Here is a 27,763-nt window from a genome sequence, read left to right on the forward strand (position 1 = left end):
TGTCCCACCCCATGTAAATTTCTACATACTGCACTACTGTTCCCTCAGCAACCCAGTACAATCAAGCCTATCCACCACCAAAACACTGTGGCAGTGGTGTGTGCTATATACAAGTTGCCAATGTTCCCCAGGGCTCTGTGATAAGCCTCTGGCCATTATTGACCAAAGTCTCATGAATGACCACGGCCCAGTCCTCCCAGACTAATGTCTCAGTTGCACTCTGACAGAGCTACCTGAAATCACTAGGGCTGCTTGCATTTGTAGAGTCATAGAGATGTACAGCACGGAAACAGACCCTTCAGTCCAACTTGTCCATGCGAACCAGATATCCCAACCCAATCTCGTCCCACCTGCCAGCAACTGGCCCATATCCCTCCAAACCCTTCCTACTCATATACCCATCCAAATGCCTCTTAAATGTTGAAATTGTACCAGCCTCCACCACTTCCTCTGGCAGCTCATTCCATTCATGTACCACCCTCTGTGTGAAAAGTTGCCCTTAGGTCTCTTTTATATCTTTCCCCTCTCACCCTAAACCTATGCCTTCCAGCTCTGGATTCTCTCACCCCAGGGAAAAGACTTTGTCTATTTATCCTATCCACGTCCCTCATAATTTTGTAAACCTCTATAAGGTCACCCCTCAGCCTCCGATGCTCCAGGGAAAACAGCCCCAACCTATTCAGCCTCTCTCTATAGCTCAAATCCTCCAACCCTGGCAACGTCCTTGTAAATCTTTTATGAGCCTTCTCAAGTTCCACAACATCTTTCTGATAGGAAGGAGAGCAGAATTGCACGCAATATTCCAACAGTGGCCTAACCAATGTCCTGTACAGCCACAACATGACCTCCCAATTCCTGTACTCAATACTCTGACTGATAAAGGAAAGCATACCAAACGCCTTCTTCACTATCCTATCTATCTGCAACTCCACTTTCAAGGAGCTATGAACCTGCACTCCAAGGTCTCTTTGTTCAGCAACACTCCCTAGGACCTTACCATTAAGTGTATAAGTCCTGCTAAGGTTTGCTTTCCCAAAATGTGAGCTGCAGGACTGACCATGTCCTAATCCCTGGGCTATAAGGACATAGACACCCACGCCCCAGATTCCAACAGGACATAGTGCAAGTGCCTGACTGACAATGGCCAACCCGGGTCGTGTAATCAGGTGATCCATTAGCACCAGTTTGCAATTATTGTAAGTATGTAAGCGAACTATCATATCTCCCAAGGAGTTGCACTAAAGAAGTTAAGACTAAGTTTAGTCTTCAGGTGAAGAGCGGTTAGAAAACAGGAGTGGGTAATTTCCTGATGAAGGGTTGACATCCGAAATGTCGATTCTCCTGCTCCTTGGATGCTGCCTGACCTGCTGTGCTTTTCCAGCACCACATTTTTTGACACCGGATAATTTGCCAGGGATATTCCTGGTTAGCTTAGCCCTGGGTTGAACGTTCTGTCTGATTATTCACTCAATAATATCCTGACTGTTTGAATGTAGTTCCTCTTCATACTACTGTCCTTCTTTGACTCTCATGCTTTTCAATTTGCTCGTGTCAAACACACTGCTTATGCTTCATGAATTGCTGGCACATGCTGCAGGTCTAATGTCGATGCAGCTCAGTGCCATACAGCAAACTGCTCACCCACTATCTGACTGATAGGATAACTGTTCAGGGTTCTCACAGTTACAAACTGCCTGCCTGTCCCATTGCTTCCAATGCCCGAAACGTTGATTCTCCTGTTCCTTGGATGCTGCCTGACCTGCTGCGCTTTTCCAGCAACACATTTTCACCATTGCTGTTAAAGGCGATATAAGTCACATAGAAGCCTCATCCAAAGAATGAATAAAAGAGGTGTCATGAGTTTGATGGAATACTTGCCTAAGTGAGTGCAACACCAATAACACTCAAGGTATTCAACACTATCCAAGACAAAGCAGCCCACTTATTTGGCATATCGAACATAATTTAAGCATTCACTCCCTCCACCACCAACACTCAGTAGCAGCAGTGTACATCATCTGCAAAGATGCAGTGCAACAATTAACCAAGGCTCCTGTGACAGCAAGTTCCAAACCCACAATCTGTAGCACCTTGAAGAACAAGGGCAGCAGCTACAATGGAACACCACCAGCTGCAGGTTCCACACAATCCTCACTTCCAACTATACTGCACTATCTTCACCACTACTGAGTCAAACACCTACAGCACCCTCACTAACAGAACTGCACCACATGAACTGCAATGACTCAAGAAACATCACTACATTCTCAAGGCCAGCCAGGGATGGACAACAAAAGCTAGCCTACTTAAAGCCATCCACATCCTGTGAATAATGGGATAATGTAGGGGGACGAGCTGAGAATAGTTCACAGGTCGGCACAACATTGAAGGCCGTTCTGTTCTGAGTTGTATTGTTCTATATTCTATAATATTTGAACGTTACTGGACCTTTGCTACTTGCACTATTTATTCTCAATCACAATAGAGAAAAATCAGTCTGAAACATCATACTATGTCTAATTATCTCATCACATCATTCCAATCTTGTGCTAGCGAAAGCAGTCTTACCCTGCATGATAATAATTATGAATTTTTGCTGAGCTTTACTTGATTATAGGTCATTTTAATACAACTTCAACATTAATGGAGTTTTAACCTGGTTGCATTCAAATGATATCCCCTAATTAACTCAATGCAAATTCTGTAAAGATTAGTCTCCAAGTTCATAAGCTTGAGAGAGGAATGTGTCATACAATTCAGAGATAATTCAGTCTGATTTGCTCAGTTACATGTATTACTGGCAGCTCCTTTTGAATTTAGATGATAGTTATTCTAATCCATTGCTGTTGGCTAATTATGTAAGAACGAAAATGTCGATACAAGGAGCTAAATGAGCTCCCATAGTCATTATGATTATACAGTACTACGCATGCATAGATTTATTTAGAAACATTCGTTCATCTTCAAGAACATAGAGAACGTATAGAGGTTTATAAAATCATGAGGGGCATGGATAGGATAAATAGACAAAGTCTTTTGCTTGGAATGGGAGAGTCCAGACTAGAGGGCTAGGGTGAGAGGGAAAAGATATAAAAGAGACCTAAGGGGCAATTTTTTCACGCAGAGGATAGTACGTGTATGGAATGAGCTGACAGAGGAAGTGGTGAAGGCTGGTACAATTGCAACATTTAAAAGGCATTTGGATGGGTATATGAATAGGAAGGGTTTGGAGGGACGGGTGCTGGCAGGTGGGACTAGATTGGGTTGAGATATCTGGTCGGCATCGACAAGTTGGATTGAAAGGTCTATTTTCGTGCTGTACATCTCTATGATTCTATAACATAACGTTTATAACTTTTTCCTATTCAGGAACTAGATTAATAATGCAATCATATCAGACATATTATTTTGAATCCCACTTTCTTTCTGTGCTAGGTCGGCTAGTCACATATTCAAGGATATACAGCTTTCAGTGGATTTCAGCACAATAGTCACACAACATGCCTATTTAAAACTAGCTTATTGTAAGTATGTAAGCGAACTATCATATCTCCCAAGGAGTTGCACTAAAGAAGTTAAGACTAAGTTTAGTCTTCAGGTGAAGAGCGGTTAGAAAACAGGAGTGGGTAATTTCCTGATGAAGGGTTGACATCCGAAATGTCGATTCTCCTGCTCCTTGGATGCTGCCTGACCTGCTGTGCTTTTCCAGCACCACATTTTTTGACACCGGATAATTTGCCAGGGATATTCCTGGTTAGCTTAGCCCTGGGTTGAACGTTCTGTCTGATTATTCACTCAATAATATTCTTATGTCATTTGTAAATAAATAGCACACTTTAGTACAACTTGCGAAGAAGTGTTGATTAAAGGAAAGCAATTGCAAACTGACCAACCAGAAGATGTAACACCCCAGTACTATCACAGGAGGGAGGATGCAAGGTCAGCATAACAGTCCACAAAAGCCACAATATAAGCATGATCTGAACAATAACCTGTACTGATAGTGCATATTTAAGGCAAAAACACATCCCAAAGTATTTCACTGGAATTTTGCAAAGCAAACTTTATGCTGAGTAATGCCAGGCTGCAGAAGGACAGGTGATCAAAAAGTTAATCAAAAACATAAGGAATAGGGTTAACCCCAACCTTATCACTTTAAGGAGTACCCTAAAATAGAAAGAGAGAGTGAGGGTGAGAGGGAGACAGCTTCAGGAAGGGCATTCCAGAGTTTGATGTCTCAACAGTGAAGGCATCACTTGTAAATGGTAACGTGAGTAAGATGAGAGATGTTCCGAGAATTTGAGGGTCCCAGATTTCTCTAAAGGTTTTGGAGCTGGGAATGACTTCAGGGATAGGAAGCTGAAGGACCTTGGAAAGATTTGCAAGCGAGGATGAGAATTTTTAAAATGAGGTGCAAAAATGTGACAAAAAACAGAAGATAGGACTCTGTACACAGGTAATTGGTGCAGATATCATATTTTGTAAAATACAGATTGTTTATTTGTTCAAGCCATAAACACAGAATCATTACAGCAAAGAACAAGAGGCATTCAACCCAATATGTCCATGTGGACATCCTATAGATCAAACCAGTGAGGCTTTTCCACCTACTCTATCCCCGTAGTTGGACAAGTTTATTTTCCTTAAGCGTCCATACTATTTCCTTTTAAAACATTGATCATTCTGAAGGGCAATTAGGGAAAAGCAAATGTTAGTCTTGCCAGTGACACCCACATCCAACAAAAGAAGAAAAGTAATTTCCTTCATCAGCCTGGTATATAAATCACAAAAAGTTAACTTATAGAAGTTTACAAATTTATGAGGTGCGTGGATAGGTTAAATAGACAAAGTCATTTCCCTGGGGGGAGTCCAGAACTAGAGGGCATAGGTTTAGGGTAAGAGGGGAAAGATATAAAAGAGATCTAAGGGGCAACGTTTTCATGCAGAGGGTGGTATGTGTAAGGAATGAGCTGCCAGAAGAAGTGGTAGAAGCTGGTACAATTACAACATTTAAAAGGCATTTGGATGGGTATATGAATAGAAATGGTCTGGAGGGATGTGGGCCGGATGCTGGCAAGTGGGACTAGATTGGGTTGGGATATCTGGTCGGCATGGACGGGTTGGACTGAAAGGTCTGTTTCCATGCTGTACATCATGCAACCATGCAACCATCAAACCAAAAATCTGGGTCCGCTACGTAGATGATACCTTTGTCATCACAAAACGAAACAAGATAAAAGAGATATTTAACATCATCAACAACACCCTCACAGGCATAAAGTTCACCAAGGAGAAAGAAACTGACAACAAACTCACATTCCTATGTGTCACAGTCGAAAGAAAGGACAACGGAGAACTACAAACCTGCGTATACAGAAAACTGACAAACACTGACCAAATACTTAACTACACCAGCAACCATCCCAACACACACAAACAAAGCTGTATCAGAACACTATTCCAAGGAGCCACCTCACACTGCAGCACAAACGAACTTCGGAAAAGAGGAGAACCACCTATACAACGTATTTAACAAGAACCGATACTCAAAAAATACAGTCCGCAGATTCCTCAAGAACAAACCATGACAAGCAGACCAAATACAGCCAGAAACCCCAATCACCTTACCATACATCAAAGGAGTTTCAGAAATGACAGCCAGACTACTAAGACCCCTCAGAATCCTAGTAGCACACAAACCCACCAACACTTTCAAGCAAAAACTAACAAACTTAAAAGACCCAGTATAACCCATGGACAAAACCAACGTCATCTACAAAATTCCATGCAAGGACTGCCACAAACACTACGTAGGACAAACAGGAAGAATGTTAGCCACCAGGATACATGAACACCAGCTAGCCACAAAAAGACACAACCCTCTCTCCCTCGTAGCCCTACACACGGATAAAAAAAACCACCAATTCGACTGGGACAACACATCTATCCTGGGACAGGCTAAGGAAAGACATGCCAGACAATTCCTAGAGGCCTGGCACACCAATCACAACGCCATAAACAAACACATAGATCTGGATACTATCTATCAACTCCTCAGAAAATGAACAGGAAATGACATCACCACAAACCCCAGGAATCCCATCCAGGACAAACATATAAATAGAAAGTAGTAGACAACACCTTCGCTTCACTTGGAGGTCACCACTGATGATGTTACCTAGCCAGGTAATGAAACGTCTGGATATCAAACCTACAGCTCAGCGAGCAAACCTACACCCTAAACCTCAACCTGAGCTACAAACCTTCACAAACCTTGCTGTACATCTCTATGACTCTACATAACTTTAATAACTGGAACTTTCATGGTCGAAATAGAAAGAAAAATACTAACCAAAAATGACTACTGTGATCACTTGACAAGCCCAGCCAACCCATGTGTAAATATGTGAAGCCATCTGTATTTCCATTACCATTTTTAACAAGAGGCACTGAAACTCAAAGGAATAAATAAATTTGCATCACTTGGTTGACTCACAGTTGCATAATACACTCATACTTTGAAGGGACTATGAGCTTAGAATGTAACAAGGACACAGGTACCAGAATTCACAAAGGAATTGTATATCAACAGAAGCCTTTGAGCAACAAAGGAAAGAGAAAGCAACATGGACTGTTATCAATTAGGATGCTCTTCTCTCTCCCTCTCGTTCAATCCCATAAGTAAACTGGAAATCTAAAGTATCTGCATCACTTAACACGCCTGGGAAATAGGACAACTGCTAAACTGTTGGGACTCACATTTTACTCTCTCATGTTAAAAACTCTGAAATCTTTCAATTATAACTGCCTGTAAGGTTCTGAATATACAGACCGCAACCCCTGCACCCTCCCCACTCTGCCACCTTCTCCTCTCTATTTTTTTAAGTTTACAACCTGTATTGTTTTTGTGTTGAGAATCGTGTTCTCTTATTTTTCTTGCGTTTAATAGGTTTTAAAAACCTCCACTCTCTTTCTTTCAAGAAAACAATTGAATTGGTTTCATTTGCTAAAAATAAATAAGAACATTTGTTACGCTGACTGAGAGGAGTTAAAAAGAGGGGAGCCAATCACCCCTCCTTACCTGTGCACAACAATATGCAGATACAGCAAGTGAAGGTAATTAATGTTATAACTTATTGCAAGGGGAAAGAACATAAAAATAGAGATGATTTGCTTTATTTCACATGGAGCTGGTGAGGCCATTTAATTTTGTATTTAAGAAAGGATGTGAATACCTTAAAAACAGTTTAGAGAAGGTTCACTTGACTGATTTCTGGATTGGGCAGGTGCCACAAGAAAGATTGGACAATTAGCCTTATATCCATTGGGGTTGACAAGTCTGAGAGGTGATCTTATTTTTTTCAACCTATTTTCCTAATCTACCCATTCAGAGATGTTATTGCACAACTTTGAAACAAGTGGGACTTGAACCAAAAGCCGTTGCTCCAGGAGTTAGCAAACTACCAATGTGCCACAAGACGGGAGAAGCAAAGGCTGCTGGTGTAGAGATAAACAAACTACCGACATGCCACAAGATGGGTTAGGTCATCTTATTGAAACATCCAGAGAAGAATTGATGGAGGTAATGTTAAAAGGATGTTTCCCTTTGTGGGAGGGACTAGAACTAGGGAACACAGTTTAAAAATAAGAGTCCCTTTGAGATGGAGATGAAAGGAAAATAAATCCTCCCAGAAGATTTTGATTCTATATAACTCTCTTCCCTCAGGAACATTGGAGGCAGAATCATTGAACATCTTTATGGCAGAGCTAGATTATCAACTACAAGGGTAGGCAGGAGTGAGAAGTTACATAGCAATCAGATTCACTGTGAATTATTGAATGTACAACAGAGAGTGGATGGCCTTTTCCTGCTCCTAATTTGAATAAATATAGTCTGAGAATGACAGAATTTTTTTCCCTACATGTGGGTGTCACTGATGGGCCAGCATTTATTGACCATCTATTACTGCCATTGAAAAGGTGGTGATGAGCTGCCTCTTGAACATCTGCAGCCCTTAGATGTGTGGGGATACCCATGACGCTGTTAGCAAGGGAGTTCCAGGATTTTGTCCTTGTAACAATGAAGGAATGAAACTATAGTTCCAAGCCAGGAATGCATGGAGGCCAACTTGATGCTTACCACTCTTGAAAAGATGTGAGGAAGATGAACAGGATAAATCTAATTGCCACAAATCTCTTTAAACAAATATTTCTGTATGATCATTCCATGATTCTGCTTGTTATACTGAGGATGTTACCTCAATTTGCCCCAATACCTGATACCATATCATCACTGCCGCTCAGTTACACTATCATTAATAATTTCTTCATCATTAACACCTTGTTGGTCGCCATTGACCAGATCATTAACTGGACCAGCCACACAAACACTAGAATCAAAACACTATCTCAGGGGACACTAACTCTGAGGCATGCAACTCATCTCATCCCTAAAACTTCCTCTGCCTACTAGTCATGACAAGACTGCGTTTGAAATTTCATTTTTTTGCCTGGATGAATACAGTTTCAACACTTGTTAAGAAGCTTGAATACCATCCAAGCCAAAGCAGACTGCTTGATTGACTTCTCATCCAAGAGCTTAACAATTCACTCACTATCACACAGTGGTAGCAGAGTGTAGAAGCAACTGCTGCAGCTCACAAAACACATGGAGGCACCTTCCAAAGCAATGAACTGTACTCTCTCGAAGAACAAGGGCAACAGGTGCATGGGAACACCACCAATTTAAAATTACCTCAAAATCATACTGCATACTAACTCAGAAACATAGCACCATTCCTCAATCTAAATCCAGGATTACCCACACACAACACTATGCAAGAATCTACACCACAGGAACCAATAAATAAAGTGGCTATCACCACCTTCTTACAAGTCATTGGGAAAGAAAAGAAATGCTGGCCTTGACCATAATGTCCACATCCCACAAATGACTAAAAGATAAAACATTAGTTATTTGCAAGAACACATTTTTAGTACAATTGCTTCTTCAAGTCATTTGTCTGCATGAACACTAAAATATTTCAGTGATTTCTCTTTTACAGGACAGGATTTAAAAGATAAATTAATTATTTCTTCATTTGATGAAGTATGGCAGTATCTGAAGAACTCAGAGCCAAGTAAATGTGTTCAATTTGCTTACATTTGCTAAACTGGAAATACTGCATAGATTCATGATACAGGAATAAATGAACCCTAAATCAAAAATAGACCCTGTTAGGATGGAGTAAAATTGTTGTTTCTCCTCCCAAAATAACATTGAAATGAATTAACTCAAGTTATTGATTTGAAACCAACAAAGGATGGGCTTTATGGTCATAAATTACAATCAGATATTGAGACACCATTTATTTGAATGACCAATAACCAGTTGCCTACCTAATTCCATAAAAGTCTTCAGTCCGTTATAGATCATTATCATCTAGAGAAGTTTTTATTTTTATTGGCCTGTGATATTTGCTAAATAGCATCATTGTCAACCAGTGAAAAGCAGAAATTGGTCATACTTGGTTACCATGTCATCATCCTTTAACTTCAAATACTGGATACCTGATACCAAAATTTTCAACAGCACCGTTTTGTATCCTTCTGAAGTGGATTTTGCTCTGTGCCTCTCAAAAAAATATTCTTGATCAAGATTATGTAGCTGGTAACAGCAGCTGAATGTTTGAGAGAACTGCTGTTAGCCGGTGACTTCAATTGTATAGCTCAAGAGTGTACTGCAAAAAAACAAGTTTAAAAAATAAACTCTCTCTTTCTGTCAAATCTGTAGAATTCAGCAACTGGAAAAGAAAGGTTGGAAAGAAAATTACCTCACAAAACTTGAGAAATTCTGAACAGCCTCTCAAATTCAGCAAGCTCCGATCACATGAGCAGAGAATGATGCAGGGGAGCTTAATATTTCCCTTTATTTTTCCCTGGTATCATATAGTGATCTCGGTGGCTTTTCTACAAAAGGCTGATGCAGTCTCCAGAGGTAAATCAGCAGATTAGTATTAGATTCCTGGCTCCAATTAACCTTTAATTTGACTGATATTACTCATCCCCTCATTTCCAGTTGAAATCCCTGCTAAGGGTACGTCATGTTCGCTCCTAAAGAATTATGTCACCGGGAGTTTTTAATAGAGAAGAAAGATAAAGGAATGTAATCCTGGGAGGATTACAATCGTCCTATTTCACTGTGCGCTTCTGTGAGACAGATTTTGTTGGTCTCCTTTTCAGTTCATTTAAAGGGCACCGTATCTGAGTGTTGGGAGTGCGCCGAGATGCAGAGGATATTCAGCATCTTTGCAATTCATTTAGACAGGGTTTTGCCAACAGCATGCTTCATGTTTTATTTCAGCTGTTATTATTGCCATTACTTTACCTCCCAAAAGTACATTGATATGCCAAGTTCTGACATATTAAATTCATTCCATTCTTGAGGGACAAATACATCACCATAATTATAAAAGTTCAACAGCTTCATCAAATTATTTGCTGTCATTGTGACCTGTAAAAACAGTTGAATGTTACGTTCAGTAGTGCAAACAAAGCCCTCTTGAGCAACATGCATTTAAATACACATAATTATTCCACCATTGGTAACAATCTAACTGGTCGATCATGATTAATTTAGTTTGTTTGTGTGTTTAGTTGAGATCGTATTACTGAGGGTATATGCAACAAATTAATCATATCTAACCAACTATCTATATATGTCCACCCCTCCAGGTTTTGTCTGTCACATTGCAGTGCTATTCCTCAGCACCCACACATTGCAATCAATTTGCCCAAAATTCAGATTGATAAACCAACAGTACATTATTAAAAATGCAATGGAAAACATATGGACAAGCTTCCAATATGAAAACATCCATTAACCATTCACATGAAAACAATTTATTTGCTCACTCTCGCATTACTGATTCTGGGATCTTGCTGTGCACAACTTGACAGTGATTCTTCCTACATTACAATAGCGACTATTAACAATAGTCTCTTCACTAGTGCTTTATTGACTGTAAATGCTCGCGAGTTTAAAAGGTACTTTATACATTGAGGACTTTCTTAATGGCTGTTCAATGCATCAAGAGTAATGAAAAAAGAGGCTGCAAAAAAGACTTTTGATAAACAGTTATAGAGTCATAGCAATGTACAGCATGGAACCAGACCCTTCAGTCCAACTCATCCATGCCAACCAGATATCCCAACCCAATCTAGTCCCACCTGCCAGCACCCAGCCTATATCCCTCCAAACCTTTCCTATTCATATACCCAGCCAAATGCCTGCGTCCTCTGGCAGCTCATTCCATACACATACCACCCTCTGCATGAAAAGGTTGCCCCTTAGGTCTCTTTTATATCTTTCCCCTCTCACCCTAAACCTATGCCCTCTAGTTCTGGACTCCCCGACCCCAGGGAAAAGACTTTGCCTATTTACCCTATCCATGCCCCTAATAATTTTGTAAATCTCTGTAAGGTTAACCCTCAGCCTCTGACGTTCCAGGGAAAACAGCCCCAGCCTGTTCAGCCTCTCCCTATAGCTCAAATCTTCTAACCCTGGCAACATCCTTGTAAATCTTTTCTGAACCCTTTCAAGTTTCACAACATCTTTTGGTGAATGTCTTGGCTTCTGCATTAAACTGAACCCTTAATATTGAATACAGAGTTTGCAGTACAATAAAGACATTTCAAAATATAAATTTACAATCACATAACTGAATCTCTCCATATATTACCATTTTACTATGGGTAGGAAGTACCATAGACATCCAGAATGGGATTCACTGCCTCTTTTTGTCAATGGCCCATCAATCTACAAACCAAGAGTAAAGTCACCAGTGAATCAAGACACTGAGAAGGTGCCGAATCTTGTCACCAAGAGTTGTTGGCCAATCAGAGGCTAACAGCTATTGCTCTCAGCAGTGCCACAGGAGAGGCTGTGGCTGCTGCCAGAAGTACAGCCACCACACTCACAGAGCAACTCAGTGCACAGACAAGTAATGTGACTAGAGGGGGCTTTTGCTGAGAGGGAAGAGGTTCGAGGACATCAGGAGCTAGCACAGGGGGCATGACTCTCAGCATACACCCTACTCAGCCAATGTCCAGTCCCTTATTTAAAAACTGAGCACTTTTGATTGAGGGAGTGTACCCCCAACCTACACCAGCATTCCTGGAGATGACAAGATGGCTGCTTAGTTACAGCTGCCATGTAGACCACGTGGTAGAAGACTCACATACAGCTATGTTCATCCCAGTAGTGGTGGGAAGGGGCATTTAAGTGATCCTTAATTGGTCTCAAATGGCAGCAGGGTGGAAAGGTTGACTTTGGGCCTTTCCACCCACAACTTAGATTCCATTGCAGGCAGCAAGGTAATCGAGATCAGGGCACTACCCCCCACCCCACCAAATTACGTGCCCTTTTCACCTCCACCTCCGCAGCAATAAAAGCAGGAAGTTCTGGCTTACACTTTAATTACCTCTAACAGAGCTTTCCATCAGAGGTCTAAGCTAAAAGCCCAAGACTCACATTGATGCATTACTTCAGACTAAAAGCGATTTTCAAGGTAGCAAGTGACAATGATTCCAATAATTTATAGTAATGTTTAATATAAACTGTGAGAATTGGTCATCCCTGTAGGACACCAGGAATTATTTTTTCAGAACTTTTCTGTCTTTAATTCTGAAAACCACTTGAAACAAAACCTTAAGAGTTGTATACTTAAATAATTGACCCGAATACCATAAATCCACTACCAAATACTATAACAGTTTAACAAAGTATGTAATTTTACTTGTTTAGTGCCAGAAAAACATTTGCTCAATAAAACTATTTGGACCATTATGGGGATTCTTGTAGGAACAGTTATCACAAAAATGGAGACATTAAAAATAATTGAGATTTCTTATATTTTACTTTATACACCTAGTAATGACAGGAAGGAGTATCCAAACAGCATTTAGCATCTTTCCAGCTCCTTCTCTTTGCAATTTGATTCTGACTCTTTAAACTTTCACTCTTCCTTTGATTTGGAAATCTATTTCTCTTTTCTATTGCTTTCTATAATATAACACCCCCACACTCCCACCCCACCGCCCCCACCCAAATCATCCCATCGCAAATTTTTGTGGCTAGAACTATTCCACCCCCCCATCACAGTAAATCATCAGATGTCTCAATTTTTCACATAACCTTGAGAACTCTGTAGAGCTTCACAACATTTTGTCAAACAAAATCTAATCCGTCATATCTAATGTTCCATATACTAAAATCATCACTCTTGATAGTTCAGTGTTTACCACCAGTGGCTGTACTTCTTTTCTGCTCAGGCCAACACCAATGTCAAGTCCTTCACAACTCTGAGAGACTTTTGATTGATAGTTAAACCAACCATTCATGATCCCTGACGGACCCTGTGATATTGGTAATCCCCTGAGCCTTTTCCTCCCATTCAGCTCTAACTCTAACCCTGTACTTGATTCTTCAAGTCTTGACTCTCCTGACAACTTGCTCATAGCTAACTCCTGCAGAGTATTCTGCTATTGAGTAAACCGGGCTTATTTTGTTTGATATTAAATATTACTCTCCCCAATTGTCTTCCAACATACTTTGCTTCTTTTGTATCATTCGTCTGTTTGTTTGTCTGACTCTTCAACTATACAACTGTCATGGAGTCAAAGATCTTCAGCACAGAGAAAAGACCCTTTGGTCCATCAAGTCTGCCCTGTTCAAAATCAAGCTCTTAACTAGTCTAATACCAAGCTACTTGTGATGATGATGGCACAGTGAGGTGGTGGCTAGCACTGCTGCCTCAGCACCAGGGACCTGGTTTCGATTCCATACTCAGGTGACTGTCTCTTTGGAGTTTGCACATTGTCTGTGCGGGTTTGCTCTGGTTTCCTCCCACAGTCTGAAGATGTGCAAGCTAAATTGCCCATAATGTTCAGGGATGTGTAGGTTAGGTGCATTGGTCAGGAGTAAGTATAGGGTGAGGGAATGAGCCTGGGTGGGTTACTCTTTGGAGGGTCAGTGTGGATTCGTTGGGCCGCAGGGCATGTTTCCACACTGTCGGGATTTTATAAAATGTAGTCTGTAGTTGGATTTTATGTCTCAGCCTCCCCTTTTTTGGAAAATATAATTGTACATCTTAGATGCAACCATTCAGCTACTCCATAAACATTTTAACGCATTAATCTCATTAAAGCTCATATATCAACTTTACCTGTTCTTATGGCCTCTAAGAGTCTAGAGCAACATCAAACATTGAACAAGACAATCACCTGGTGTACTCCTACTTCTCTAACTTCTTGTACTTTATTACAGTCTTTTAAAATTGCTTCAAAATCTCCTTTCTGCTTTTCCTCATGGTTTTAGATATTAGTTTTAAGAGCTAATCCTTATTGGCCTGGCACAGATTTGCACTGTCAGGAAAAAATGAACTCCATAATAAGTTAATGTCAGCTAATTGTAACTATTGTAGCTAGTTTTATAAGGCTGTTGACAAGAAAGGTCTATTAACAACCAGTTTTAAAAATGAGAATTGCTTTAGTGCTGCCCTCAGTTTATTTTTTTCTTTTCTACAGTTATTTTTTCTTGAAATGTCAGACAACATAGAGAGAAAATGGGAGGACTATAAAGATTTGTATTTAGAAAGAGCTTTACCACATCTTAACCATTACAAGCAATCTTATTCTGTAGTGTTGTAACTTGTTACATAAACAAACACTAAATGGCACTATAGAGAACAGATTAAAAAAGATCAACATGTGGCACTATTACAGGAGATATTCTGGATTTTGAATGCATTATTCCAGATGAAATGTTGCAAACCTGACAAGATTTTAAATTCTGGATAACATACTTGTGAGACCAAGTATGGGATGGCACGGTGGCACAGTGGTTAGCACTGCTGCCTCACAGCGCCAGAGACCCGGGTTCAATTCCCGCCTCAGGCGACTGACTGTATGGAGTTTGCACGTTCTCCCCGTGTCTGAGTGGGTTACCTCTGGGTGCTCCGGTTTCCTCCCACAGTCCAAAGATGTGCAGGTCAGGTGAATTGGCCAGGCTAAATTGCCCATAGTGTTAGGTAAGGAGTAGATGTAGGGGTATGGGTGGGTTACGCTTCGGCGGGTCGGTGTGGGCTTGTTGGGCCGAAGGGCCTGTTTCCACACTGTAAGTAATCTAATCTAATCTAATAAAGGGCTCTTGACTGAAACATTGATCCTCCTGCTCCTTGGATGCTGCCTGACCTGCTGTGCTTTTTCAGCACCACAATCTTGACTCTAATCTCCAGCATCTGCAATCCTCACTTTCACCTGGCTCAATGGTTAGCACTGCTGCCTCATAGTGCCAGTGATCTGGGTTCAATCCCAGCTTCGGGTGACTCTGTGTAGAGTTTGCATGTTGTCCCTGTGTCTGCATAAGTTTCCTCCAGGTGGTCTGGTTTCCTCGCATAGTGCCCCAAAGCTGTACTGGTTAGGCTAACTGGCCATGGGAAATGCAGGATAACAGGGGTGGTCTAGATGAGATGCCCTTCATAGGGTTAGTGTAGATTTGATGGACTGAATGGCCTACTTCCACACTGTAAGGATTCTAGGAAAAAATGCTTGGCCGAAGAAAGACATGAAGCAAACATGCCACATTGCGATGCGATATCTACCATTGGATAAAATTAGTATGAATTTGTCTGGACTCATCAAAAATGTTTATTGCTTTGATTTGATTCTGTAACATGTTTGAAATGAAAAGAAAAAAATGGCAATATGGCTAATGGCTAAATGCTAATGGCTATTTTGAAGAAATAGTGGAAAGAGTAAATTGGTAACATACAAAGAAGAAAATATAATTCTAAGGAGCTATTGGTTAAGCTGAAAAATTAAATATGAGTTCTGTTTCTTTGATTGAATTTTTAAGTAAGGAGGGAGATAGGAACACAAGAATATATACAACTACAAAAGATTACTATGTGCACATGGTCCCAGTGTCCATTGCATCTTCAGCTAGAAGATCCAAGCACTCCTCCATAGATGTCAGTCTTTAACAATTCAATTCACTCCAAGTGTGTCAAAAGTCTGGAATTCCCTCCCTAATGGCATTATCCCTCCCTAAGGTCAACGCATGGTACATGGACTGCAGTGGTTCAGGAAGGCAGCTTACCACCATCTTCTCAAGGGCATAGGGATGGGCAATAAATGTTAGTCAGCCAATAAATAAAACTATTTTGTATTCATCAGTGAATATCCCCATTTCTGACTTTATAATGAACGGAAGATCTTTGATGAAATATCTGAAAGTGATTGGGCCGAGGACACTACTCTGAGGAATTCCTGAAGTTATTTGATGTCCAACACCCTTGATCACCATGCATTGTGCCAGGCGTGATTCTCAACTCGGGGACAATCTACTCCCAACCCCTGATTCCCATTGCGTCAGTTTTTCTTGGGCTTCTTGAGGCCATCCTTGATTAAGTGTGACTTTGATGTCAAGGGCATCATATGATTTCAGTTCTTTTAGCCATGTTTGGACCAAGGTTATAGTCAGATCAGGAGTTGAGTGGATCTGGAAGAACTCAAACTGAAGCATCAGTAATTAGGTTATTGTTGAATGAGTGCCAATAGATAGCAGTACCAATAACACCATCAATCACTTTCCTGATGAAAATGTGTAGACTGATGGAGCAGTAATTTGCTGATTGGATTTGTCCTGCTTTATGTGTTCAGTGCATAGCTTGTCAATTTTCCATAATACCAAGTAGATGCCAGTGTCGATGTTGTACTGGAACAACATGGCTAAGGACACACCTAATTCTGGAGCACAAATCTTCAATAATTATTGTCTGAATGTTGTCAGGGTCAGGAAAAATCACTCAACACCATGAGAAAAACTTCCGCCCCATTTTTGTTTGAAATATAAAATCGCTTAAATTTAAGCCATGACCATTTCATTCCAAGTAAAGAATATCTTTACTTGGTCCTTTAATATCCTCAGCAACCAAGCATTCAGACTCATTCAACTTAATAGAGTAGTGAGTTATCAGTCGTAGTGAGTAGTGAGTTAATAGAGTAGTGAGTAGTGGGCGGCACAATGGTGCAGTGGTTAGCACTACTGCCTCGCAGCGCCAGAGACCTGGGTTCATTTCCCGCCTCAGGCGACTGACTGTGTGGAGTTTGCACGTTCTCCCCGTGTCTGCGTGGGTTTCCTCCGGGTGCTCCGGTTTCCTCCCACAGTCCAAAGATGTGCAAGTCAGGTGAATTGGCCATGCTAAATTGCCCGTAGTGTTAGGTAAGGGGTAGATGTAGATGTAGGGGTATGGGTGGGTTACGCTTCGGCGGGGCGGTGTGGACTTGTTGGGCCGGAGGGCCTGTTTCCACACTGTAAGTAATCTAATCTAATCTTATAAGACATTTGTGTAAACAGGGAGGATCAATCACAGAAACAATGGTGTCTTTATGGGAGGTGTGACTTGTACTTCAAATTAAAGGTGAAAAGGAGTTGCATTTTGGCCACAACAAGAAGTCAGTCTAACTGCATTTTTGAAAAGTACAAATTGGTAACTGAGAAGTCAGTCTTCTCTTATTTACTTAAGTGAAAATGGACAGTAGTGGACACCTTTAGCTTTTGCTTGCCTCTCTCCAGCATGTTTTCAACAGTATGGGATTTCCAACTGCCCTTCCAGATCTACTCCATCCACCACTCATCCACCACAACAGAGCCATTACCTTGTGGCTTCTATTGGTGATAATGAACAGGGCAGAGAGGAGGGATAGCCTCTAGGAACCTGATCCTACCAATTTCCTGTGGTAGTCAGGTAAGCAGAAGCCATCAGGGATGGGACAACCAGTTTTGATGATATGGTAGAGAGTGGAAGGAGCAATATCGCAATCTGAGTAATGAAGCCATCCTGTTGGATGAAGTTTTCTCTTGTTCCCCATTGCAGTTCTACACGATAAATTGGAGAATTCCTCCTAACATCTACATCTCACACTATTTCCTGTGAACATTTGAGCATGCCCTAACTCTAAATGCACAATCTCTCTCAACAGCCTGAAACTGCTTTAAAAAAAAGTACTAAATTTGTCGATTAACAACTCCCTGAATTAATTTTCGTTTTTCACAGAAATTATCAATGGAGAAAAAATATCAAAGCTGTATGGTGATAACTAATGTTCACAGGTTAAATGTAAGAAAATCAAAAACTATGATTTGTACTTAAGTGGCTAGAATACATCACTGAAATATTTTTGTGTTTCACACCTAATGTCAACATTCAAACAGTGAGTTAGGAGTGGGATACACCATTCAACTTCTCCGTTTTGCGATGTCACTCAATAAGATCATGGCAGATCTGATTGCAAATTCAGCTGCACAGTCTTGCTTACCATCAATAACCCTTGAGCCCCCTTGCTCATTAAGAATCAATCTACCTCTGCCTTAAAAATATTCAAGGATACTAATTCTTCTGTCTTTTGAGGGAAAAATCACTCAACACCATGAGAAAAACTTCTGCCTCATTTTTGTTTGAAATATAAAATCCCTTACATTTAAGCCGTGACTATTTCATTCCAAATTTGCCCACAAAAAGAAACCAATATCCTCCTGTATCCTCTGCAGTTTAGAAAATTCAGAGGTGACTTAATTGAAACATATAAGGTCCTTTATCATTTAAGACAGAGATGTAGAAACACCTTTTCTCTTAGAAGCTTGAGAGTTTTTGGAATGCCATTCCTCAAAAGACAGTGGATGCAGAATTTTTAAATATTTTTAAGGCATAGATTGATGGATTTTTGAATACCAAAAGTATGAAAGATTATTGGGAATATGCAGGAATGCAGAATTGAGGTTAAAACCAGATCAGGGAAGCATGGTGGCTCAGTAGTTAGCTCTGCTGCTGCCTCACAATGCCAGGGACTTGGGTTCAATTCCATCCTTGAGTGACTATGTGTGTGTGAAGTTTGCACATTCTCCCCATGTCTGTATGAGCTTCCCCCCTACAGTCCAAAGAAGTGCAGGTTAGATGGATTGGCCACACTACATTGCCTGTAGTGCCCTGGAGGGGTGTGTAGGCTATGTCAATTGGCCATGGGAAACGCAGTGTTACAGGGATAGGGTGAGTCTGAGTGGGATGATCTTCAGAGTATATCGGTGTGGACTCAATGGGCCAAAAGGCTTGAGTCTGTGCTGTAAGGATTCTATAATAATGGAGAAGACTGAATGGCCTACTCTTGTCCCTTGTTTTTATGTGTAAAACATTTTTATCCAGGATCTTGTATGTTTCAAGCATAGTTGCCTCTTTCTCTCCTAAACACCAGAGGATATAGGCTTAGCATGTCTAGTGCTATGTCCACTCATAATACACCAGTCAATTCCTGGTATGAGTCCAGTAAACCTTTTCTGAACTGCTTCCAATGGCAAAGAATCTGACAGACGACTGTGCTTCATGCCTGCTCTCTCCTTATCCCTGTTTGTTTCTATTTTTGATAATGTGAGCCTCAGTACCTAATAATGGAGAGTCTGCCTCAACATAGTCTTCCCTCATGGACTGCTGTAGGAGATTGTTCCAAACTCTGTGCTCACACTTTGGTAAATCTTCTCAAATTTGAGTTTGTCATCCCAAGCCCAACAGAAATGCTCCATTAAGTGTGTATTGTGTGTGTAATTCAATCCTAAGAAATGAATGCCTTTAATAATTCATGGACAGTATACATTCAAGTACAAATTACCATTTGAGTAAACTTGAACATGTTCAAAGTTCGGTTAATTAATTCAGAACAGACAAACACAACACCACTTTGATTTTGAAATTCAGTTCAGTATTCCTCCTTACAGATCACAAGGGCTTGTCTAAAACAAAGGAAGCTGTGGTAATCCTGCTGTACTCTGCTCTTTCATGAATTGAAGCTTCTGAGCTAATTGAAGACTTTTCATCTTTTAAAATTGGTTCAACAAAAGAACGACTATCTGCAGGACTGCACTACTTCAGAATTATATCCCAGGTCCCACAGCTGCTTAAATGCTTGAGCCATGGGAGGCTTTAACATCATACCATTCAACTGAATTTAATAGTGCAAAATTACATCACATGTAATGGTCTCTCAACAGTATTCATAATAGCTAATTAAACCTCCATAAGAATTTGTCTTGTTTATTTTTTTTCAAATTCACTCTTGAGTATCCCTAGCAACAATGCTGTCAAAATGCGCATTGTAACCATTCACTGAAATGGAATTATTCTCCCATGGAGGCAACTTCAAGGCACAACTTGACAATGCAAAGAAAACTTCAAAGTCTGTTTAGCATGATCTCTTTGCTGTGGTCTTTGGTGGAACAAAAAACAATAAAAAGAAACTTTTATCCAAGCTAGCTCAAATAATTTTCATTCCATTTGAGTTCCATCCTCATTCTTGCAGACTATTTTCTCTCTGTCAATTGACTTCCAAAGTTTCCCTGGATTCAATTCTCTGTGCTGGGCATAATAAAGCCTCCGCCTACAAGACAGCACCAATCAAACATACCATCTGTTCCAATTGCACTAGGGAAGTCTGGACAGAAGAGTTCACCTCAGCTGTTCTGACATAGTGCAAAAAAGTGTCATTATTTGCATAGGTCTATAGGATATTAATCAGACATAAGTCACTGATAAATTGGGTTTGCATATAAGGCACCTGATTAAAATTAATCCTATACATGAATATTCACTGTCCTTGCCATAACCAAGCTGCATAGAACTTATTCAGAATCAGATGGTAGTTCATGCAATTTCTGTCTGCAGCCATTGAAGAATAAAAAGTATTTGCAGGTTTTTAGAAAGGTTTTAGCAGGTCACTGAGCTAGCTGGTTCATTTTCAGATGTATCGTTACCATACTCAGTAACATCATCATGTATTCCCAAATCCTCCACCTCCGTCGGATCTGCTCCCAGGAGAACCAGTTCCATCACAGAACACACCGATGGCCTCCTGCTTTAGAGACTGCAATTTCCCTTCCCACGTGGTTAAAGATGCCCTCCAATGCATCTCGTCCACATCCCGCACCTCCGCCCTCAGACCCCACCCCTCCAACCGTAACAAGGACAGAATGCCCCTGGTGCTCACCTTCCACCCTACCAACCTTCGCATAAACCAAATCATCCGCCACCTCCAAACAGACCCCACCACCAGGGATATATTTCCCTCCCCACCCCTTTCCGCCTTCCACAAAGACCATTCCCTCCGTGACTACCTAGCCAGGTCCACGCCCCCCTACAACCCACCCTCCCATCCTGGCACTTTCCCCTGCCACCGCAGGAACTGTAAAACCTGCGCCCACACCTCCTCCCTCACCTCTATCCAAGGCCCTAAAGGAGCCTTCCACATCCATCAAAGTTTTACTTGCACATCCACTAATATCATTTATTGTATCCATTGCTCCCGATGCGGTCTCCTCTACATTGGGGAAACTGGGCGCCTCCTAGCAGAGCGCTTTAGGGAACATCTCCGAGACACCCACACCAATCAACCACACCGCCCCGTGGCCCAACATTTCAACTCCCCCTCCCACTCTGCTGAGGACATAGAGGTCCTGGGCCTCCTTCACCGCTGCTCCCTCACCACCAGACGCCTAGAGGAAGAACGCCTCATCTTCTGCCTTGGAACACTTCAACCCCAGGGCATCAATGTGGACTTCAACAGTTTCCTCATTTCCCCTTCCCCCACCTCACCCTAGTTCTAATCTTCCAGCTCAGCACTGTCCCCATGACTTGTCCGGACTTATCCTACCTGCCTATCTCCTTTTCCACCTATCCACTCCACCCTCTTCTCCCTGACCTTCATCCCCTCCCCCACTCACCCATTGTACTCTATGTTACTTTCTCCCCACCCCCACCCTCCTCTAGCTTACCTCTCCACGCTTCAGGCTCACTGCCTTTATTCCTGATGAAGGGCTTTTTCCTGAAGCGTCAATTTCGAAGCTCCTTGGATGCTACCTGAACTGCTGTGCTCTTCCAGTACCACTAATCCAGAATCTGGTTTCCAGCATCTGCAGTCATTGTTTTTAACATCATCATTGAGCCTTCGATGAAGCGCTGGTGTTATGTCCCACTTATGTGCTTAAGTGGTGATGTCACTTCTTGCGCTGGTGTTGTCATTTCCTGTTCTTTTTCTCAGAGGCTGGTAGATGGAATCCAAATCAATGTGCTGTTGATCGAGTTCCATTTGGAATATCATGCTTCTAGGAATTCTCGTGTGTGTCTCTTTGGCTTGTCTTAGAATGGATGTGTTGTCCCAGTTGAAGTGGTGTCCTTCCTCATCTGTGATACTAGTGATAGTGGGTCATGTCTTTTTGTGGCTAGTTGATGTTTATGTATCCTAGTGGCTAGTTTTCTGCCTGTTTGACCAATGTAGTGTTTGTTACAGTTCTTGCAAGGTATTTTGTAAATGATGTTCGTTTTGCTAGTTGTGTGTCTTTTAAGTTCATTTGCCTGCTGTTTTAGTGTGTTTGTGGGTTTGTGGGCTACCATAATGCCAAGATGTCTGAGTAGTCTGGCAGTCACATCACCAACCCAAGGAAACCTAAACACATAAATAGAAAGCTGGACGTAACATCAACAGTTCACCAAAGGCTCACTGATGATGTTGCCTAGTTTGGTGACAAAATGTCTGAAAACGAACCTTCCAGCTCAGCGAGCAAACTTACATCCAGAGTATCTCATAGCATGATTTAAGAGATTTATCTTCTGATAAATTGTGGACAAGTGAAAATTGTGTTCATTGTTTACTGCCTGGAAAATAGTGAAACTGGAATTGAAAATATAAAATTATCAAACTGTTGATATGGATTACCTTTTTCAAATTTAAGAATTTCATTACCCAACTGAAAAAAATGGAGCAACTTTTTCACATATTTGCTGTGCTTATTTATGGATTTGATCCATTCACACATTATTACAAAACATACTACACACAATGTCCATATCATTATTTCCAGGTGGAGAAACCAGAGTTCCTGTATATTTCTTTCTCTTACTACAAACATTTTCAATCTCAGTTATACCTTGCTAATTTTGATGTTGTAACATTAATTTTGGAACATGAGTAGAGCAGGGTTTTTAAAACTTCTTAGCAGTTGGAAAATTGTACAATAGCAAAATAGTTCTTCATTGTAATTTCCAAGTTTTCCTTTAGATGTTAATCTGTTTTACTGTCAGTAAATGCTATCATACGACTCATACCACAGGTCTTTGTTTTGTTTTCTGCCTTCTTAACAGTTTGAATCTAGCTCATATTTTTATCCATTAGAATCAAGCAAGCTATTAATCATTATATTTTTCAAGATTGTTATGAACCTAGCTAATGGTACCTCTGAACAAGTCAAACTCCATAATGAAACCTGGCTTCATAGATCATGCGTTTAATTTTTACAGTTGGTTAACACTGTGGTTAGCCATTGAAACATAGTCATATGAGACTGCAGATCTTCTTTAATAACAGAACATAAAATTATAATAGAAAAGGAAAAAAACAAACAAAGCTGTATATACGGACGATAGAAAGATCTTAACATAAACAGCAAAACAACACTAACCTCCAAATACTTAATTCTACAGAAATTTTACTTCTCTCTCAACTGTAAACTTTTACATAATTAACTCTTCTCAGTTTCTTTTCCTTGGGCTTGGTGAGAATTTTATCATTCCTTTCCAAGCTGCTGACATGAATTTTTCACAATTTTGAAGTCCTAAACATTTCCAATTTGACATAATTGGATACTTGAATATAAGTTCTCCCAGCTTGGAAGTTTCATGAAGTAACCACACTAGCTACAGTGATTCATTCCTCTGAACTATCTTGCTCGGAGAAACCTTGCTGCACTCTGAAATTAATTTCTGATTCTTTTGAACTGAGATCTCAAACCTTTGCTCTGAATTTAAATAATAAGTTTCTCATCAGGAATAAACTCAACAGGTTAAACATTCTATCAATTATTGCTACAGGAGTACTGTTGGAAGATGATGGCCATGTGGTATTAACACTTGACTATTAATCAGAAACTCAGCTAATATTCTGGAGACCCAGGTTCAAACTGCCACAGCAAATGGTGGAATTTAGATTCAATAAAAAATATCTGAAGTTAAGAATCTCCTGATGGCCATGAAACCATTGTTGATTGTTGGAAAAATGCAACTGGCTCATTAATGTCTTTCAGGGAAAGAAATCTGCTATCCTTACCTGGTCTGGCCTACATGTGGCTCCTGACCCACAGCAGTGACTCCCAACTACTCTCTGAGATGGTCAAGTAAGCCATTCGGTTGGATCAATTGCTATGAAGTCTCGACAAAGAAATGAAACTGGACAGACCACCTGGTATCAACCTAGGCATCGGAAAAGGCAATTGCAGAAATAGCTCGTTGTTGACCTAGCAGAGTCCTCCTAACCAAAATCTAGGGGCTAGTGCCAAAATTGAGGGAGTTGTCTCACTGACTAGTCAAGCAACAGCCTGATATAATCATACTTGTGGAATCATACCTTACAGATAATATCCTGGATACCACCATCACCATCCCTGGATATGCCCTCACCAGTAGGTTAGCAGAGGTAGTTGCACAGTGGTGTATAGTCAGGAGGGAGTTGCCCTGGGAGTCCTCAACATTGGCTCCAGATCCCATGAATACTTACTTATGGCTTCAAGTAAAAGTCTCATTGGCAAGGAAACCTCCTGCTGATTACGATTGTCCTCTCTCGGCTGATGAATCAGAACTCCTCCATGTTGAACAACACTTGGAGGAAGCACTGACGATGGCACGGACCCAAAATTTACTCTAGTTGGGGGATTTCAATGTCCACCACCAAGACTGGCTTGGCAACAGCACTACTGATCGAGCTGTTAAAGGACATAACTGCTAGACCCCATCTGTGGTAGGTGGTGATGGAACCAACAAAAGGGAAATACATACTTGACCTTATTCTTACCAATCTGCAGGTGGCAGATGTGTTTGTATATGACAGTATTGGGAAGAATGACCACCACACAGCCCTTGTGGAGAAAACGTCCTGCCTGCACATTGAAAATACCTTCCATAATGTTGTGGCACTGTCACCGTGCTAAAAGGGACAGATTCTGAACAAATCAAGCAACTCAAGATTGGGCAACCATGAGACACTGTAGGCCATCAACAGCAGCCGAATTATACTCCAGCACAATTTGCAACCTCATGCCCTAGCATATTCCTAACTCAACCATTACTATCAAGCCAGGGCATCAATGAAGAGTGCAGGAAGGCAGGCTAGGAGCCAGCATCAGGCATACCTAAAACTGAAGTTTCAACCTGGTGAAGCTGCCAAACAGGACTATTTGCATGCCAAACAATATTAGCAGCAAATGATAGACAGAGCTACTCAGAAATCCCACAACAATGGACCAGATCTAAGCTCCACAGTCCCATCAAATCCAGTTGTGAATCGTGATGGACGAATAAACAACTCACTCAATGACGGAAAAGCCCAGCATCTCAATGCAAATGATAAAGCTATAGTATTCACAACAATCTTTAGCCTGAAGTGCCAAGGTGGATGATGTATCTCTGCCTCCTCCAGTGATCCCCAGCATTACAGATATCAATCTTCAGTCAATTTGATTCAGTCCATGTGATATCAAGAAATGGTTGGAGGCTCTGGATATTGCAAAAGCTATGGGATCTGACAACATTCCAGCAACAAAACTGAAGATTTGTGCTCCAGAACTTGCTGCTCAGCTAACCAACTCTTCCAGTGCAGTTACAACACCAGCATCTACCCGACAATATGAAATATTGGCCAGGTATGTCCTGGACACAAAAAGCAGGTCAAATCCAAGCCAGCCAATTACCGCCCCATCAGTCTACTCTCAATCATCAGTAAAGCAATGCTAGGTGTCATCAACCATTTTATGAAGCAGTTCTTGCTCAGCAATAAACTGCTCAGTGATGTCCAGTTTGGGTTCTGCCAGGGTCATTCAGTTCCTTGGTTCAAACAAAGATGAACGAGTTGAATTCCAGAAGGCAGATGAAAGTGACAGCACTTGACATCAAGGCTGCATTCAACCGAGTGTGATATCAAGGACCCCTCGCCAAAACTGAAATCAATGGGTATCAGGGGCAAATTTTCTGCTGGTTGGCATCATACCTGGCACATGGGAAGATGGTTATAGTTGTTGTAAGTCAGTCATCTCATCTCCAGGACATCGCTATTGATTTTCCTCTGGGTATTGTCTGAGGCCTAAATATCTTCAGCTACATCACCAATATCCTTCCCTCCATCATAAGGTCAGAAGTGGGATGTTCACCAATGATTGTGCAATGTTCAGCGGCATTCACAGCTCCTCAGATTCTGAAGCAGTGCATGTTCAAATGCAACAAGATCTGGACAATATCCAGGCTTGGGCTGACAAGTGGCAAATAAAATTTGTGTGCCACACAAATACCAGGCAATGACCATCATCAATAAGAGGCAGTCTAACTATCGCCCCTTGACATTCAATGGTGTTACCATCCCCCACTATCAACATCCTTGGGGTTACCATTGACCTGAAATTCAACTGGATTCACCACATAAACACAATAGCTACAGAAGTAGGTCTGAGGCTAGGAATACAACAGTGAGTAACTGATCTCCTGACTCCGCAAAGCCTGTCCACCGTCTACAAGGTACAAGTCAGGAGTGTGATGGAATACTCCCCACTTGCCTGGATGAGTGCAGCTCCAATGACACTCAAGAAGTTTGACACCATCCAGGTCAAAGCATTATGCTTGATTGGCACTATGTCCACAAGTCTCCACTCCCTCCACTACTGACGCTCAGTAACAGCTGAGTGTACTATCTACAAAATGCACTGCAGAAATTCACCAAAGATCCTTAGCTAGCATCTTCCAAACATATACTGGATTAGTGGTGCTGGAAGAGCACAGCAGTTCAGGCAGCATCCAACGAGCAGCGAAATCGACGTTTCGGGCAAAAGCCCTTCATCAGGAATAAAGGCAGTGAGCCTGAAGCATGGAGAGATAAGCTAGAGGAGGGTGGGGGTGGGGAGAGAGTAGCATAGAGTACAATGGGTGAGTGGGGGAGGAGATGAAGGTGATAGGTCAAGGAGGAGAGGGTGGAGTGGATAGGTGGAAAAGAAGATAGGCAGGTCAGACAAGTCAAGGAGACAGTAACTGAGCTGGAAGTTTAAAACTAGGATGAGGTGGGGGAAGAGGAAATGAGGAAGCTGTTGAAGTCCACATTGATGCCCTGGGGTTGAAGTGTTCCGAGGCGGAAGATGAGGCTTTCTTCCTCCAGGTGTCTGGTGGTGAGGGAGTGGCGGTGAAGGAGGCCCAGGACCTCCATGTCCTCGGCAGAGTGGGAGGGGGAGTTGAAATGTTGGGCCACGGGGCGGTTTGGTTGATTGGTGCGGGTGTCTCGGAGATGTTCCCTAAAGCGCTCTGCTAGGAGGCGCCCAATCTCCCCAATGTAGAGGAGACCACATCGGGAGCAACGGATACAATAAATGATATTGGTGGATGTGCAGGTGAAACTTTGATGGATGTGGAAGGCTCCTTTAGGGCCTTGGACAGAGGTGAGGGAGGAGGTGTGGGCACAGGTTTTACAGTTCCTGCGGTGGCAGGGGAAAGTGCCAGAATGGGAGGGTGGGTCGTAGGGGGGTGTGGACCTGACCAGGTAGTCACGGAGGGAATGGTCTTTGCGGAAGGCGGAAAGGGGTGGGGAGGGAAATATATCCCTGGTGGTGGGGTCTTTTTGGAGGTGGCGGAAATGT

Source organism: Chiloscyllium punctatum, chromosome 48, assembly GCF_047496795.1.
Source record: "Chiloscyllium punctatum isolate Juve2018m chromosome 48, sChiPun1.3, whole genome shotgun sequence".
NCBI classification, from domain to species: Eukaryota; Metazoa; Chordata; class Chondrichthyes; order Orectolobiformes; family Hemiscylliidae; genus Chiloscyllium; species Chiloscyllium punctatum.